General features: G+C 43.2%; 1 long non-coding RNA gene across 1 annotated transcript in view; it reads left to right on the forward strand.

Moving 5' to 3' along the window:
- Window positions 1-2038: 2038 nt before the first annotated feature.
- LOC116976786 overlaps window positions 2039-18114 on the forward strand; it is a 30664-nt gene continuing 14588 nt past the window's right edge. The window contains exon 1 of the long non-coding RNA XR_004413053.1: window positions 2039-2104. This is a non-coding gene — a long non-coding RNA (uncharacterized LOC116976786). The remainder of the gene's footprint in view (window positions 2105-18114) is intronic.

The following is an 18114-nucleotide window of genomic DNA, read 5'->3' on the forward strand; positions in this document are numbered from 1 at the left end:
TCTATTTCACCTAGAAAAGACTCAAAACCCAGGAAGTATAGATTTAAATACAGGCAATCCCCAGGTTGCGCACATGTTCTGTTCTTGAGAACTATCTGTAAGCCGAAGTACAAACAATGTTTTCTAGAATATCGTAACCCGTGTCGAATTGGTCTGCACACACACACACACTTTCATTCATTAATTGCATTGAATCATCACCCTCATATTACGCATAAATAAACCAATGGAATATACAATGTACTCAGTCATTAACAAATAACTTGGAACATGCTTTTATTATTATTATTATTACCAACATGAAAAATGCATTGAAAGTATACAGGAGAGTTTGAGAAAAGTCATAATTCCGTAAGCAAAATTATTCATAACTCATGGAGCCTCTGTAATTGTCAAGAGTCAAGAAAGTCAAGAGTGTTTAATTGTCATATGTATCAACAATAGAACAATTAATTTTTTTCTTATAATAGTTCCAAAGGCCCATAACTAAATACACACAGATAATATATAATAATCAAGAAATTCAATAATTTAATAACCATAATACTAATGCAAAAAACAGATCAATTTCAGATCAATTTCCCTCCTAGGGTAAATAAAACTCTATCTTATCATATCGTAACGTTCGTAGTGTAACCAAGGACACAGTCCATAGAAGCTCAAAGAAGCTGAGAAGTGTGATGTTGAGGTAAAGAGCCAGATGTTTGCTGGGAAGAAGCAGATCTTGAACCTGGTCATGACGGTTTTCATGCCTGTATCTCTTCCCGATGGTAGGAATGAAATGAGAGCGTGGCCAGGGTGATGTGGGTCGTTGATGATCTTGGCTGCCTTTCTGAGGCAGTGCCTCCTATAGATCCCTTTGATGGTGGGGTAGTCAGTACTTGTGGTGGAGTAGGCAGTGTCTACCACGCTAGCTGAAGGATTGAAGATTGGTGAGGGAAATAAATCTCACAGTAAGTGGCAGAAGTCTAGATCTTCCTGTCTGAAAGAATAGTAGAGACAGAAACACCAATTATATTTAAAAGAACAGTGACCTGCAGTCCTACACATCAAATGGTGGAAGGTGGGATTAGGCTGGGTGGCTCTTTGTTGACCAGCACAATCTTGCATTAGAAATGTTTCTCTTATCAACCATCACAAAGTTTTCCTGCAAAGTGCACCACATATTAAGAAGTTTTGCTTCAGTATATTTTGGTGAACTTCAAATTAAGTGACACATTCAGGCTGTGAAAAATATGGCAGGTAAATTGTTTCAGTATTGCTAAGGAGTGAATTGTGTCAGAAGTTGTTGCAAGGGAACAGGTTCAGGGATCCGGCTGATAGAACAAAAAAAGGCTCACACCATTTACAGTATAAATTAAGTTTAGAACCCCAAACATATCTGTATTATCAGAACACCCTCTAGAAGACATTCTTCTGGACCACGATTTCATTTTACTAAACATTTTCCATATTATTTGTCAGATCCGACAAATAGAATAAAAAATGTTTAGTTTCCGTACTGTAGTGGTTACCACATTCGCCTGACAAGCGAAAGGTCACGTTCAATCAGGCCGTGCCACACTGTCTGATGTGCACGCTGTTTCTGCACTGCTTGTGGTAGGGGACATGGGTGGTTCACCCAGCTTTTGCAGTGTTTTGCTCAGGATGTCCAGACATTCCCGGACATTCTTCGAAAGCATCTAGTTGTTTTCGTAAGTGTTCGGAATGCTGTGTTGCTAATTTAGCTGACAACTCCATTTTAGCTGCAAATGGGAGGGGGTGTGATGTGGACTGATTGGAGGGGAAAGGCCATAAAGGACTGTAATTGGCACCCTTCCAGAGCAGGAGAGAGCCCCAGCCTCGGACCATGTCATAAACGGTGCCAGGAGATCAACAACAGGTCACTAACCCACGGCGCGCTTTGCGGTGCACTCTGAGTTTTGCAAACTCCCGTACACACATACATGAATCTAGTGTGCCTTATTTTGTAGTGTAATAAAATAACTTGTTATACAAACTATGTTGCCTGAATCCGGTGATTTATCTAACACAACAGGAGTGAATATCGGCCTGTAATGGTCCCACAACTTGAGACAATAGATGGCTGGAAACACTCAGCTGTGTGAGTAGAAACTGGTTAAATCAGATTGGTTTGGTTTTATTTCAAGCCCTACACTGAAAATTCATTATTTTAAAGTTATGAGCTATCAGAGTTCATGAGGTGTGATTTTCAGATTCAAAGGTTCCACATTGTTGTAGTTTGTGAGACCCTATGTGGAAAATTTCTCTGTAGAGTCGGGACTACTGAAATATCTTGACCAATTTCAATTTCAGTGTGATAATGCTTCAAAATGGAAACAGTTTAAATATGACATGGAGGAGACATTCATGATGCATTGTTGCCAGTTATTGGGGTCTGACAACGTGAAATATATGCTTCAAGGCATCTCATGACATGGTCTGCTGTTGCATGAGTTACCCCAAAGTCTACCATGGCCACTCCAATATTTCTCATCCAGACGGCAAACTTTGGTGACATGGTCCAAATGCCTGAGATGAGATTCTGCAGGTACACTGATGATTCTGATCACCACAACTGTACCCCTCCTACTGTCTCCAAATTGTCAATGTCTATGAAATGTATTGCCTTGGACAAATATTATGGATTCCATCGCCATGTTTTGGTCTCAAATTCTCTGTCTCGCTGATTACTTCATCCATCTCTGCAGCAACTCCTTTGCTGTTAACAACTCCAGTGTCTCACTTGGCAAAATGAGTATATCCACCATGTAACTGAACTGCTTTCTTTCACCCGTGTAATATTGTCCTCCCAGAGGTGATTCCTGCTGAAACCCTGATCCTTGCATTTGTTGCTGCCGGACCTGCCAATCCTCCCCCCTCCCTCTTTGCCTATGTTTTATTGGGAGAAGGCTGACATGGTTTAGGTTGCCATAACCAATATCAGCTAATTTTACCCAGCCATTACCAATGATGCTGGGGATTGGCCTCTCCTGGTCAGTCAGCCAGTGATAGGCATCCAAGGGAGGGGGCGCTGTCACAATTCACACAGAGAAACAGCGGGAGAATCAATGAGGACTGGAATCAGGAGGAATGGAAGGAAAGGGGTTAAAATAATAGAGAGGCAGTCAAATGCCACCCAGGCACATTCCGTGAGATGGTTCAATGAAATGATCACACCCCAGGGTACATTGTCAACAATATACTCAGACTCATATATAAAGTACCAAGGGATGTTCTTCAGACTGAGCACCACACTCACTGCTGTTAGACCCACTGTGACAGTTTCCGTGGTGCAATATTTTGTTCTCAGCTTCTCCTATAGGGGACAGTGGGGTTCTTTTCTTTCCACTTTTAAGCAGGTGGCCCCAGCTACTACCCACCCATAAAATAATCCTCATGCCCCCCTCCTCTCTGAACACCCACCATCCCCCCCACCAGACATCGCCTCGGCCTCCATCTACTCACCTGACTTCCTCCGACCCCAACCCTTGCCTTGTTTTCACCATCCCCTCTGATCTCCCCCTTTTTGATACGGAACGGTCGGTCCTTGGCAGAGGCCTCACCTTTGTTCCCCTCCACCCCCACCTCAACGAGTTGCAGGTCCGCCACGATGTAGAGCTCTTCTTCCGTCGTGTCCACCTCCGTGCCTTTCTCAATGGGAAGGAGTTCTCGCCACCCAGTGATGACCCATTCTACCGTCTCCACCGGACCCCCTTCCTCTTGAACTCCCCCGGATGGCCCTCTACCTTCTTTAGACATTTTTATTTCCAACTGCCTCAACTTTTCCGCTCCTCTTACTTACTCGAACCTCTTCCCCCCTGAACACACAGCCCTCCGCTCACTCTGCAGCAACACAGACTTGATAATCAAACCCACCAACAAGGGAGGTGCCGTGGAAGTCTGGCGCACTGACCTCTACCGGGCTGAGGCCAGGTGACAACTCTCAGACACCTCCTCCTACTTATCCTTGGACCATGACCCCACAGACGAGCACCAGACCGTAATATCACATACCATTTCTGATTTAATTACTTCCGGCTCTCTGCCCTCTAAAGCCTCCAAACTTATCATTCCCCAGCCTCGCACGGCCCGATTTTATCTTCTCCCCAAAATCGACAGAACTGTCCTGGCAGACCCATTGTTTCTGCTTGTTCATGTCCCACTAAATTAATTTCCACATACCTCGCCTCCATCCTATCCCCTCTGGGCCAATCCCTTCCTACCAATGTCCAAGACACCTTACATGCTCTTCGTCTCTTCAATTATTCAAGCCCCCACTCCCTCATCATTAATATGGATGTCCAGTCACTCTACACCTCCATCCCCCACCAGGAAGGTCTTAAAGTCCGTTTCTTCCTCGACCTCAGAACCAGCCAATTTCCTCCACCTAGCAGAGCTGGTCCTTACCATCAACAACCTCCTTCAACTCCTCCCACTTCCTCCAAATCCAAGGAGTAGCTATGGGCACTCGCATGGGCCCGTCTATGCCTGCCCCCTTGTAGGATACGTCGAACAATCCCTGTTCCAGGCTTACTCTGGCCCTATCTCTGAACTCTACCTCTGCTACATTGACAACTGAATCGGTGTTACCTCCTGCACCCATGCAGAACTCACTGACATCAACTTCACAACTAATTTCCATCCCACACTCAAATTCACTTGGACCATCTCCGACATCCCTCTAACGTTTCTAGATCTCACCGTCTCTATCACAGGAGACAGACTATTGACCGACAGCTATTACAAACCCACTGACTCCCATAGCTACAGTATCTAGACTACACTTCTTCCCACCCTGCTTCCTATAAAGACTATCCCCTACTCCCAATTCCTCCGTCTATGTTGCATCTGCGCCCAGGATGAGGTTTTCCATACCTGGTCAACGGAGATGTCCTCAATCTTTAGGAAACGGGGGTTCCCCCCTTCTATTATATATGAGGCTCTCACGAGGGTCTCCCCAATATCCCGCTGCTCCGTTCTTGCACCCCCTCCCCCCCCCATTCATAACAAGGACGGAGTCCCTCTTGTCCTCACCTTCCACCCCATTAGCCGTCGCATATAGAAAATAATCCTCCAATATTTCCGCCACCTCCAACGGGATCCCACTACTGACCACATCTTCCCATCTCCACTCCTTTCTGCTTTCTGCAGAGACCGTTCCGTCTGCAACTCCCTGGTCAACTCGTCCCTTCCCACCCACACCACCACCTCCCCGGGTACTTTCCCCTGCAACTGCAGGAGATGCAACACCTGCCCCTTTACCTCCCCCCTCGACTCCATCCAAGGACACCAACAGTCTTTTCTGATGAGGCAGAGGTTCGCTTGCACGTCCTCCAAACTCATCTACTGTATCCGCTGTTCCAGGTGCTAACTCCTGTACATCGGCGAGACCGAACGCAGGCTCGGCGATTGTTTTGCTGAACACCTCTGCTCAGTCTGCCTTAACATACCTGATCTCCCAGTTGCTCAGCACTTTAGCTCCCCCTCCCATTCCCAATCTGACCTTTCTGTCCTGGGCCTCCTCCATTGTCAGAGTGAGGCCCAGCGCAAATTGGATGGACAGCATCTCATATTTCGCTTGGGTAGATTACACCCCAGCAGTATGAACATTGACTTCTCTAACTTCAAGTAGCCCTTGCTTTCCCTTTCTCTCCATCCCCTCTCCCTTCCCAGTTCTCCCACCAGTCTTACTACCTCCGACTACGTTCTATCTCTGTCCCGCCCACTCCCCTGACATCAGTCTGAAGAAGGGTCTCGACCCAGAACGTCACACATTGCTTCTCTCCAGAGATGCTGCCTGTCCCACTCAGTTACTCCAGCATTTTGTGACTCTCTGATATTTAAACCAGCATCTGCAGTTCCTTCCTTCCACTGACACTCCTTAAAAAATGCAATGACTTAATTATCATTAATTTGTCAGATAGTGGCTTTTAATAATATTTTTTTGCATTTGCTAATAAATTTGCTTCCATGGTGACTAATTTTCCTGAGGCCCTCTATTCCAATTCCTAATTGACAACTATTTCTGGGATGTTATCTGTGTTCTCTATAGCAAAGACCGATGCAAAATAACCATTTAATTCATCTACCAATTATTTTCCTTTTTAAAATACATGGAAATTCTTACTGTTTTTATATTTCGGGCTAACTTTGCCTATTACTCTAATTTTTCCTTTCTTGGTAGTTTTCAGTCATTTGTTGCTGTTTTATATGCAGTAGTCTTTTGAACTGTGCAATAATATGCATTTTGTTTAAGTCTGATAGTGTAACATTTTTAATTCACCATGGGTGGTCTGTGCTCCACTTGGTGAGTGAGAGAGAGAGAGGAGGGGGAGTACAGAATTGTTTCCTTTGACCCTTTCCAACAAACAATGAAGCTTCACTTCCACACTAATATTACTCTAACCAAAGGTACACAAAAATGCTGGAGAAACTCAGCGGGTGCAGCAGCATTACTCTAACCAATGCTGCTGCACCCGCTGAGTTTCTCCAGCTTTTTTGTGTACCTTACTCTAACCAATGTTATTCTCTCCACATTTCCATCAATTATCCCCACGTTCTACCACTCACCTACACATTAGGGGGAATATTTGAAGGCCAATTAACTTATTGACCTGACGAGGAAACCAGAGCACCTGGGCTCACAGCCAAAATGCACAAATCCCACACAGATAGCAACGATGAATAGGAATCGCTGAGTCACTGGAGCAATGACGGCTCTACCAGCAGTGTCACTGGGGTGTCCTCTTGAATTTAAAAGAACATCAATTAATTCTAGATCATTGCACAATTCCAGATTTTTTTTTAGTTTGCCTCAGATTCTTGGATTCTTCAAAAATATTACATGAAATCCATATCCAGATTGTTACAAGTTTTGTCTGGGATTATAAGAATCATAGAATAAGTAAAAAACATTTATGTAAATCAAAGATAAATGGAGGTCTGGCTTTGCCAAATTTCTTATTTTATTTTTGGGCAGTCCATATTAAAAACATGAATTTTTGGCTGGAAGAAATGGATCAACAACCAGATTGGCTAATGATGGAAAAGGAAGACTGTCTACCTTTTGAAATTGGACCGATCATATTTGCCCCCACAAAACTGCACAAAAAAACCTATAAAGAAAACCCCATAATACATAGTGGAATACGAATTTGGAAACAAATAAAAAAAGATTTAAAATTGAATAATATACCACTCTGCCTTCCCATTGTAAATAATCCTTTATTCAAATCATCCTTTATGGACAAAGGTTTCACACAATGGAAAAATCATGGAATCAAAAATATAGGACATCTTTATGGGAAAGGTACTTTTCTTTCATTTCAAGAGTTACAACAGAATTATGGACTGCACTCAAATAATTTCTTCAGATATCTACAAATTAGAGATTATGTTAAATCTAATACACAAGTTTACAGGAATAGGGAATCAGAAATTCTTGATGAATGTCTGAACAAGCATCCTAATACTGAAAAACTAATAGCTTATATTTATAACACCCTACTAAATAACGAGGTACCACCAACCGAACCATATAGATACAAATGGGAAAATGAAATAGGTCATCCTATCACGAAAGATATGTGGGACGAAAGTTTACAACAAATACATCAATGTTCATTAAATGCCAGACATACTTTAATACAATTCAAGGTCTTACATAGACTACACTTCTCTAAAATAAAACTAAATAGAATCTTCCCACAAATCTCTCCTATTTGTGATAAATGTCTACATTTAGAGGCTAATTTAACACATACGTTTGCAAACTGTATAAAACTTAAACATTTCTGGACAGATATTTTTGAAATAACTTCAGAAGTTATTAATACAAAACTGGACCCAGACACAAAATTAATAATACTTGGAATATCAGAACAAAGCTTAACACTCACAACAAACCAAAGAAACTTCGTCAATTACAGTATAATAACCGGAAAAAAATTAATATTAAAATTTTGGAAAGGCCCTACAACCCCCACAATTAAAATGTGGATTACGGAAATGTCGGAGACCCTATACTTAGAAAGAATTAGACTTGTCTTAATGGACAAACAAGATCTTTTCCATAAAATTTGGGCTCCATTCATCAACTATCTGAAGGGATAGATTGGCACAGCACGAGGACCCAGCTGAAACTTGAACTCAGGAACAGATGAAAAGCTATACTTTATAACCTACGAACCTATCTCCATTGATGTATTACAGGTAACCCATTCCACCTCCCTTGTTTTTCTGTTGTGTTTTTTTTCTTTTTTGCTTTCTTTTTTATTTGTAACTTTCTACCCTCTCTTTTTCTCGCTTTCTATAAAAAATAAAAATACTAGAAGCAGAAGTAATTGATAATGGAAAATTTTAATATTTTTTTACTATAATATGTAACTACATTTTATAATATGTCTACTTCTAATAAATAAATTTTTTAAAAAAAATAAAAAAAAATAAATCCACATCCAGGATATCTTTGCTAACCTTATTTTTCTATTAAGATTAAGATGCTTCATGATTCTCACATGATTATTCCACTTAACTTTCAGGTACGGCCCCTGCCCTATTTCTCACTCCCTCCCCTAATCCCCTCCCTCTTGCAATCACATTAACCCCTTTCCACTCTCCCACAACTCCCTGACTCCATCTACTCCTTCCGCAGTTGTACAGAGCCCTATTGAGACCACACCTGGAGTATTGTGTGCAGTTTTGGTCCCCTAATTTGAGGAAGGACATTCTTGCTATTGAGGGGGTGCAGTGTAGGTTTACAATGTTAATTCCCGGGATGGCGGGACTGTCTTATGCTGAGAGAATGGAGCAGCTGGGCTTGTACAATCTGGAGTTTAGAAGGATGAGAGGGTATCTTATTGAAACATATAAGATTGTTAAAGGTTTGGACACGCTAGAGGCAGGAAACATGTTCCCGATGTTGGTGGAGTCCAGAACCAGAGGCCACAGTTTAAGAATAAGGAGTAAGCCATTTAGAACATGGACAAGGAAACACTTTATCTCACAGAGAGTGGTGAGTCTGTGGAATTCTCTGCCTCAGAGGGTGGTGGGGGGCGGTTCTCTGGATACTTTCAAGAGAGAGTTAGATAGGGCTCTTAAAGATAGCGGAGTCAGGGGATATGGGGATGATCAGCTATGATCACATTGAATGGCGGTGCTGGCTCGAAGGGCCGAATGGCCTACTCCTGCACCTATTGTCAATTGTCTATTGTCTATTGTCTACCCACTCACCAGGCAAATTGCTTTTAGTGCAAGGCCTATTCTCAGCCACCAGTTGCCCTCCAAGTGCTGCAGGACAAATCTGCCCACAAATTCAAGCCTAATGGTTTAAGAACCTCCATTTTAATGGTTTGTGAAATACATTCATCCATTTTCAGATGGCACAGTGAAGTGACTGGTAAACGTTATTGCCTAACAGCTCCAGCATCCCAGGTTCATCCTGGCCTCTGGTGCTGGAAGTTTGCACGTTCACCCTGTGACTGTTAGAGTTTCCTTCAGAGGCTCCGGTTTCCTCCCACAAAACAAAGACATGCAGAGCTAATTGGCTGCTGCAAATTGCCCTTCATGTGCAAGTGAGGGATAGAATCTGGCGGGAAGAAAGTGAGAATGTGGGGATAATGAAGTGGGATTAGATGCTTGATTGTCAGAGTGAATTTGGATGTGAAAAAGTTATTTATTCATACTGTATGGGTTTATAATGATGTGATTCAGAAATCAGAGCTGCAAAGGGACTTGGGAGTGCTGGTACAGGATTTCCTAAAAGTTACATTTCAAGTCAAATCAGTAGTAATGAAGGCAAATGCAATCATAAGCATTTATTTTGAGAGGGCTGGAATACAAAAACAGCAATGTAAGGCTGAGACAAAACAATGTAAACCTTTTGTATGTGATGAACATTAAAAGGTAGAACAGTACAGCACAAGAACAGACCACAATGTCAATGAACACATAACGGCAAGTTAAACTAAATTTAAACATGTGATCCATATCCCTCCATTCCCTGTATATCCATATGCTAATGCTTACAAAAGAGCTATTGAAAGTACAGGTTCAGACTTGTATTGTTTCTGCATTCTTGAATCTTCTCCAGTAGCGTTAGTGAATCATAACCGTGTTGGTTGTCACTCAATTCAACCCTGATATATGTTGCCCGTTCGATTCCAATATATTTTAATTGGGTAGCTGCTGTTACATATTCAAATGATTCCTTCGCTCCATCATAGTAAATCAAATTTGGATGAACATGAATTAAATCAGTGTGGTGTCTTCTGCCTTCAGGATGGAGATCTCCAAAACAAACAGACTGTAACTCATACCTGTGACAAAAATACAAGAGGTATAAAGTTTAATTGAAAGTGATGGGGTTATTGGAACACTTATCACAGGATATGGAATTCAGAGTCATAGTCGTACAGCACAGGTACATTCCCCGCCACACAGCATGTCCACGCCGACCATCGTAAACGTATCCCATTTTCCAGCACTTTGCCCGTAATTCTATGCCTTAATGCTTACCTGGATATTCATAAAAATATATAAGAATATCTGCTTGTACACCCACTCATAAAGTATGTTCCAGATTCCAACCACACTCTGGTTGAAAAAATTCTTCTTCAGAATTCTTCTAAACTTCCGATACCTAACCTTAAACCGATAACTTCTGATTTTAGACTGTGAGGAAAGTTTTTTTACTATCTATCCTATTTATGCCTCATAATTTTGTATTCCATTATTAAGTAATTCCTCGGCCTCCAAGGAAATTAGGCTCAGCATATCCAGCCAGTCCTTGAAATTGAAACACACTGTGCCAGATAACATTATGATGAATCTTCTCCGCACCCCACTCCCTCCCCCCCCTAGTGTAATCAAAACTTCACAAGGTATTTAAGTGTAGCCAATGAAGGTGTGCTGTAATTTCCCTGTTCTTGTAGGTCAACCAATACTCACTTGAACTTCCACAGGTGTACAGTAAAGAACATATTGACTGGTTGTATCACAGCCTGGTTCAGCAACTCGAATGCCCAGGAATGAAGGAGATTAGAAAAAGTGGGGAACACTGCCCTGTCCATCACAGGTACTGACCTCCCCACCATCGAGTGATCTGAAGATGGCGCTGCCTCAAAAAGACAACCAGCAACATCAAGGACCCGGGCCACGCTTTCATTTCACTAGGAGCTTGGGACACATCTCACTCGTCCATAAGGATTTAACCATCACTAAATATACTAAGGCATCAAAATACCTTTTCCCCGTCAATGGTAAAGCTCTAGACATTTGCCTTTGCCCTCCCTGAATTCTCCATCAACAATGTTCTCCTCCTTATTGAATACACATGAAAAAGTTTCATTTAAAACCTCATTTACGTCCTGACTCCATGCTCAGATTAACCCTTTGACCACTAATGAACCCGACTCTTTCCCTCTTACCCGCCTGCTCTTAATATATAATGGTTTGGGATATTCTTTAATCTTCTCTGCCATGATATTTAAAACAGTCTCTCTGCATCCTATTTAATTTCTAAGTACTCCTTTGCAATTTATATATGCAGGCCTCCCCCATTTTCAGTTCTCCACACCTGCCATATGCTTTCTTTTTCCAATCCATTTCCCATACAATCCAGCATTCCTTGGACTTCCTGTCCTTTGGAGACATGGATAGGTGAATGCTCATAGTATTTTAATCAGGGAAGAGGAATCAAAAACTAGAGGGCACAGATTTAAGTTGAGAGGTTGCAAAAATACATTATCTCCTATTTTCAATTTCTCTCTCTGCCGCAACTATTCCCAAGATGAGGCTTTCCATTCTAAGAATTCTGAGATGTCCTCTTTCTTTAGTAAATGTGGTTTCCCACTTGCTGTCATGGATGGATAATTCATCTGCATATCAATTGTGTCCTGTAGTCCCTCTCTTGTTCCTGCCCTTGGGTGCTGTCTTTGTGGAGTTTGCATGTTCCTCCTTAGGAGACCTGTATGGGTTTCCTTAGGATGCTCTGAATTCTTCTCCCACCTTATTGACGTGCGGGTTTGTAGTTTAATTGGCAATCAGTCTGAAGATGGGAACCGATCCAAAATGTTATCTATCCATTTTCCCCAATGGGAGTTACTCCAGTACTTTGGTCCTTCCTTTTTTTTGTTTGTTCGTAGAGACATAGAGTGATACAGTGTGGAAACAGGCCCAACTTGCCCACACTGGCCAACACATCCCAGCTACACTAGTCCCACCTGCCCGCGTTTAGTCCATATCCCTTCAAACCTGTCCAAACCTAATCTATTCTTATGGAACATCAAATATCCTGGAATATTGAGTTTCTGGTGCAAGTCACCATACAATAATGTCTCTGTTATACATATTAAATCAAACACATTTATTTCTGTGTGTGCTAACAACTCACTGGCAGGAGGATATAAATCAGTTCCTGATGTGGACAGAGAAATGGCAGATGCAGTTCAATCCAGGCAAATGTGAAGAATTGCATATTGGGAGATCAAATGAAAGGGGAAAGTAATGAATAAACGGCAAGACCAATAACAGCATTATTGTACAAAGGGATCTTGGGGTTCACGTTCATAGCTCCCGAAAGTAGCAACATATGTAGATAGAGTAAAGAAGATGTATGCTTGCCTTCATCTGTCGGGGTATTGAGTTTAAGAGTTAGAAAGTCATGTTGCAGCATTTTAAAAGTCTGGTTAAGTCACATTTGGGGTATTATGTGAAGTGGTGGTTAACCCATTCCAGGAAGAGAATTCAGACAAGGTTTACTTTGAAGCTGCCTCGATTAGAGTGTATTAACAATTATGACAGGTTGGACAAGCTTGGACTATTTTATCTGGAGTGTTGGAAGCTGATACCTGTAGATCGTTTTAAAAGTTTGAATGGCATATTCTTGTGCTGTACTGTTCTATATTCTAAATCCAGCCCATTCCCATGCTGACCCTTCTGTCCTGAGTCCCCTCCATTGCCAGAGTGAGGCAACACTCAAAATGGAGGAACGCACCTCATATTTTGCTTACAACCCAACCGTATAAACATTGAATTCTCCAGTTTTAGATAACTAAAACTCCCCCTCCCCCTTCTACCCCTGCTCCTCCCTCTTGCCTATTGCTCAATTCCCACAACTTTTTCTACTTACATTCCTTCCTCAAGCCTTATTATTTGCAACTCTTAAAATCTTTAATTCTGACCCTTTATTTCTGGCTTTTGTCCAACTATCTGCCTATCAAAAACCCTCCTCGCCTGTATCCACCTATTACCTCCCAGGTAAAGATCCTGAAATGACACAAAACATAGAAACATAGAAACATAGAAAATAGGTGCAGGAGTAGGCCATTCGGTCCTTCGAGCCTGCATCACCATTCAATTTCTCCAGCATTTTCGTGTACCACCATTCAATATGATCATGGCTGATCATCCAACTCAGTATCCCATCCCTGCCTTCTCTCCATACCCCCTGATCCCTTTAGCCACAAGGGCCACATCTAACTCCCTCTTAAATATAGCCAATGAACTGGCCTCAGCTACCTTCTGTGGCAGAGAATTCCACAGATTCACCACTCTCTGTGTAAAAAATGATTTTCTCATCTCGGTCCTAAAAGACTTCCCTCTTATCCTTAAACTGTGACCCCTAGTTCTGGACTTCCCCAACATCGGAAATAATCTTCCTGCATCTAGCCTGTCCAACCCCTTAAGAATTTTGTAAGTTTCTATAAGATCCCCCCTCAATCTTCTAAATTCTAGCGTGTACAAGTCGAGTCTATCCAGTCTTTCTTCATTTGAAAGTCCTGCCATCCCAGGAATCAGTCTGGTGAACCTTCTCTGTACTCCCTCTATGGCAAGAATGTCTTTCCCCAGATTAGGAGACCAAAACTGTACGCAACACTCCAGGTGAGGTCTCACCAATACCCTGTACAACTGCAGTAGAACCTCCCTGCTCTTATACTCAAATCCTTTTGCTATGAATGCTAACATACCATTTGCTTTCTTCACTGCCTGCTGCACCTGCATGCCTACTTTCAATGGTACACAAAAAAGCTGTAGAAACTCAGCGGGTGCAGCAGCATCTATGGAGCGAAGGAAATAGGCAACGTTTTGGGCCGAAACCCTTCTTCAGACTGATCGGGGGTGGGGGGAGCGGGGACAAGAAAGGGAAAAGGAGGAGGAGCCCGAAGGCTGGGGGATGGGAGGAGACAGCAGGGGGACTGAGGAAGGGGAGTAGATAGCAAGGACTAACAAAATTGGGAGAATTCGATGTTCATGCCCCCAGGATGCAGACTCCCCAAGCGGAATATGAGGTGCTGTTCCTCCAATTTCCGGTGCTGCTCGCTGTGGCCATGGAGGAGACCCAGGACAGAGAGGTCGGAGACGGAGTGGGAAGGGGAGTTGAAGTGCTGAGCCACCGGGAGGTCAGCTTGGTTATTGCGGACCGAGCGGAGGCGTTCGGCGAAACGATCGCCCAACCTCCGTTTGGTCTCACCGATATAGATCTGCTGACATCTAGAGCAGTGGATGCAATAGATGAGGTTGGAGGAGATGCAGGTAAACCTCTGTCGCACCTGGAACGACTGCTTGGGTCCTTGAATGGAGTCGAGGGGGGAGGTAAAGGGACAAGTGTTGCATCTCTTGCGGTTGCAAGGGAAAGTGCCCGGGGAGGGGGTGGTACGAGAGGGAAGGAAAGAATTGACAAGGGAGTTATGGAGGGAGCGGTCTTTGCGGAAGGCAGATATGGGGGGAGATGGGAAGATGTGGCGAGTGGTGGGGTCACGTTGGAGGTGGCGAAACTGACGGAGAATTACTTTTTGTATGTGACGGCTGGTGGGGTGAAAGGTGAGGACTAGGGGGACTCTGCCCTTGTTGCGAGTGGGGGGATGGGGAGAGAGAGCAGTGTTGCGGGGTATGGAAGAGACCCTGGTGCGAGCCTCATCTATGGTGGAGGAGGGGAACCCCCGTTCCCTGAATAATGAGGACATTTCAGATGTCCTGGTGTGGAACGCCTCATCCGTGGAGCAGATGCGGCGTAGACGGAGGAATTGGGAGTAGGGGATGGAGTCCTTACAGGAAGCAGGGTGGGAAGAAGTGTAGTCCAGATAGCCATGGGAGTCAGTGGGTTTATAGTGGATGTCGGTCAGAAGTCTATCACCTGCAATGGAGATAGTGAGGTCAAGGAATGGTAGGGAAGTGTCGGAAATGGTCCAGGTGTATTTGAGTGCCGGATGGAAGTTAGTGGTGAAGTGGATGAAGTCAGTCAGTTGTGTGTGGGTGCAGGAGGTGGCACCAAAGCAGTCGTCGATGTAGCGGAGGTAGAGGTCGGGGATGGGGCCCTGGTATGTATTGAACAAGGATTGCTCGACGTAACCGATAAATAGGCAGGCATAGCTGGGGCCCATGCGTGTGCCCATAGCTACGCCTTATATTTGGAGGAAACGGGAGTCGTCGAATTTTTTGCCTACTTTCAATGACTGGTGTACCATGACACCCAGGTTATGTTATAAATCAGTTTTCTTGAACATATTAATTGGATCAGAAACATACTGTAATAAATCAGCATTTTGTAACAGTGATCTCCCCAAGTTCCAAACTATTTGTTGAAGGGACAATGACTCCCTCACTCCCGTGGCTGTCTATGTGTCATGCTCGCTCCTGATTGCTCTTCTCAGTGCTCTTCCCTATCCTTCCTATTGTCTCTCTTCCTCCCCCCCTCTCTCTCCCTCCTTTCCTCCTCACCTCCCCCTCCACAACCTCACCACCCACCCCCTCACTGCCCCCTCCACCCCACCTTGAGGCTCACCATCTTGTCTATTTAGCCTCTTAGAACAGGAGGTAGAGGTGAAACACATTCATGAAGCACTGCCCGTATCCCTATCTTTGCTGGGTACTTCACTCTGCACCTGGCCTTTGGTACAAGGTAGTAATCTTTGCAGTTGATGGTCAAGCTCTTTGTTTAATTGACCTTTCTTCGGAATCAGCATAGTTGTGTTAGAATATTTAGCAGGTAAAGTGATTGTACCTTTTAGTGCTGGTCGATGTGTGATTGCCAGTCTGGCAGTAATTGTTGATCATTTCTTTCATTGCAATATTTTTCTGGAAGCATACTTGGAAGAAAAAACAATGCAAAACGTTTTTTTTAGTTTTCAAATACAGCATGGAATCAGGCCATTAGGCCCACCTAGTCCATACCAACCATCACTAGTTCTATGTTAGCCCCACTTTCTTATTCACTCCCAACACATTAAGGGCAATTTTACAGTGGCCAATTAAACTACAAATCCGCAGGTCTTTAGTATGTGCGAGGAAACCAGAGCACCTGGAAGAAACCGACGCAGTCACAGAGAGAAGGTGCAAACTCCACACAGACTGCAACCAAGGTCAGGATCGAACCCGGGTCTCTGGCTCCGTGAGGCAGCAGCTCTGTCAGTTGCGCCACTGTGCTGCCTTAACTGGGAACTAAAACAGAACATACTGGAAGAACTCAGTCAGTCAAACAGCTTCAGTGGAAAGAGAAACCAGTGACTCTTGCTCAGAACTGGGAGAAGAGTAGAGTTTTCATAATAGAGTTAGGCTTGGGGAGGGATGAGGTGCAAGACAAAATAAGTAGATAAGTTAAAACAGATCAGGTGAGAAGGTGTACGAGTGCTCACTGTTAAGAGAGGCATTACAAAAACAGGATGAGAAAAGGACATAAACATGATAATGGGAAACAGTGAGAGAGCAGTTTACCTGGTGGGAAAATTCAAGACGCATAGAAAGTGCAGGAAAAGTCCGGAGGAAAAAACAAACTACTAGTGGATCTCAGTGGGTTGAGCAGAATCTGTAGGAGCATCTGTGATGTTTTGGTTTAAGACCCTGCATTGGCAGAGTGTGTTGGGAAGAGGGAAACCTTCTACTAATAATGTGGATGCAGGCAGCATTAGTTGGTTGAATTTCCACCAAATGTACATATGGGATGTAGCTATCTTCCCTCCATACGCTCAGTCCTGATGCAAGATCTCGGTCTGAAACTTCGACCATTGCTTAGTCTCCACGGATGCTGCTTGACACACTGAGATCCTCCAACAGCATGTCTTTTGAAAAATTAAATGTTAATTCCAGAAGGTTGCAAAGTGCCTGGACGGAAGATAAGATGTTATTCTAATTTAAGTTGGGCGACAGTACGGCAATGTGGGTTGAGACACATACAAGTAGCTTCAAATAGGCCACATTTCATTCACAGTACCCAACAGGGATACAATGAGATAATAAACATCAGGTGCAGTAGATAAACCCAGATGATCCGATGCCTCCATCAGAAATTATGTTCATTGATTCACAGCATGAAGAGAAAAGCAGGAAAGCAGGTGCCTACTGCTGCATGAACTATCGAGTTACTCCTCTCCTACATCAGTTCAACTTTTTATTCTTGCAATAATTTTTTCAACTCTCTCCCATCCCCAAATCCCTCCATTCACCTCCAAATTGGAGACAAATGACACTGGCCATTTAACTTTTTAAAGTGATTAGCCAAGCATTCAAAGAGATGTAAGCGAGACCTTTTGTTATGCAATAAATTGTAGTTACGGAGTTCATTGGAACAAGGCAAATACACTGCCTGAAATGGAGAAGCTCAGAGAGAGCTATTCTTTGTAGGGTTGCATTTGACTTGCTTGTGGCTGAAGGTAAAACAAAAACATTTCTGATGTGTGGCTTTTAGCTAATTTTTTTCAAAGAGAATTTGTTTTGGTAAGTGCTTACGTTGACTCTAGTTTGATGAAAGATGTAGAAGCATCTTCATGGTGCAGGAATCTGGCCAACTCCAGAGCTCCTGCAGTCCTCTCCCAATTATTTCCTTCAAAGTCCCATATTAGACCCAGGTTCCTGCGATGCAACCCACATGCACATGCTGCCTCAACAATAATTACATTGCCCATGTTATGCTGACGGCTCAAACGTAGGCAAGCTAGGAATGTATCTAGAGGGTGCGATCCAGCAGGTGGTGTGTTCTCTTTGGAACTGTGAACACAAAATAGAAATGTTTCAATTAATTAATTAATAATCTAAGTACAAACTGTATTCATGCATATGGCCATTGTTGACCCTCTGAGATTTATCATCGCTTCTGCTCCCAACAATAACCATCCCCTC

Source organism: Amblyraja radiata, chromosome 9 (assembly GCF_010909765.2).
Source record: "Amblyraja radiata isolate CabotCenter1 chromosome 9, sAmbRad1.1.pri, whole genome shotgun sequence".
Taxonomy (NCBI): Eukaryota; Metazoa; Chordata; class Chondrichthyes; order Rajiformes; family Rajidae; genus Amblyraja; species Amblyraja radiata.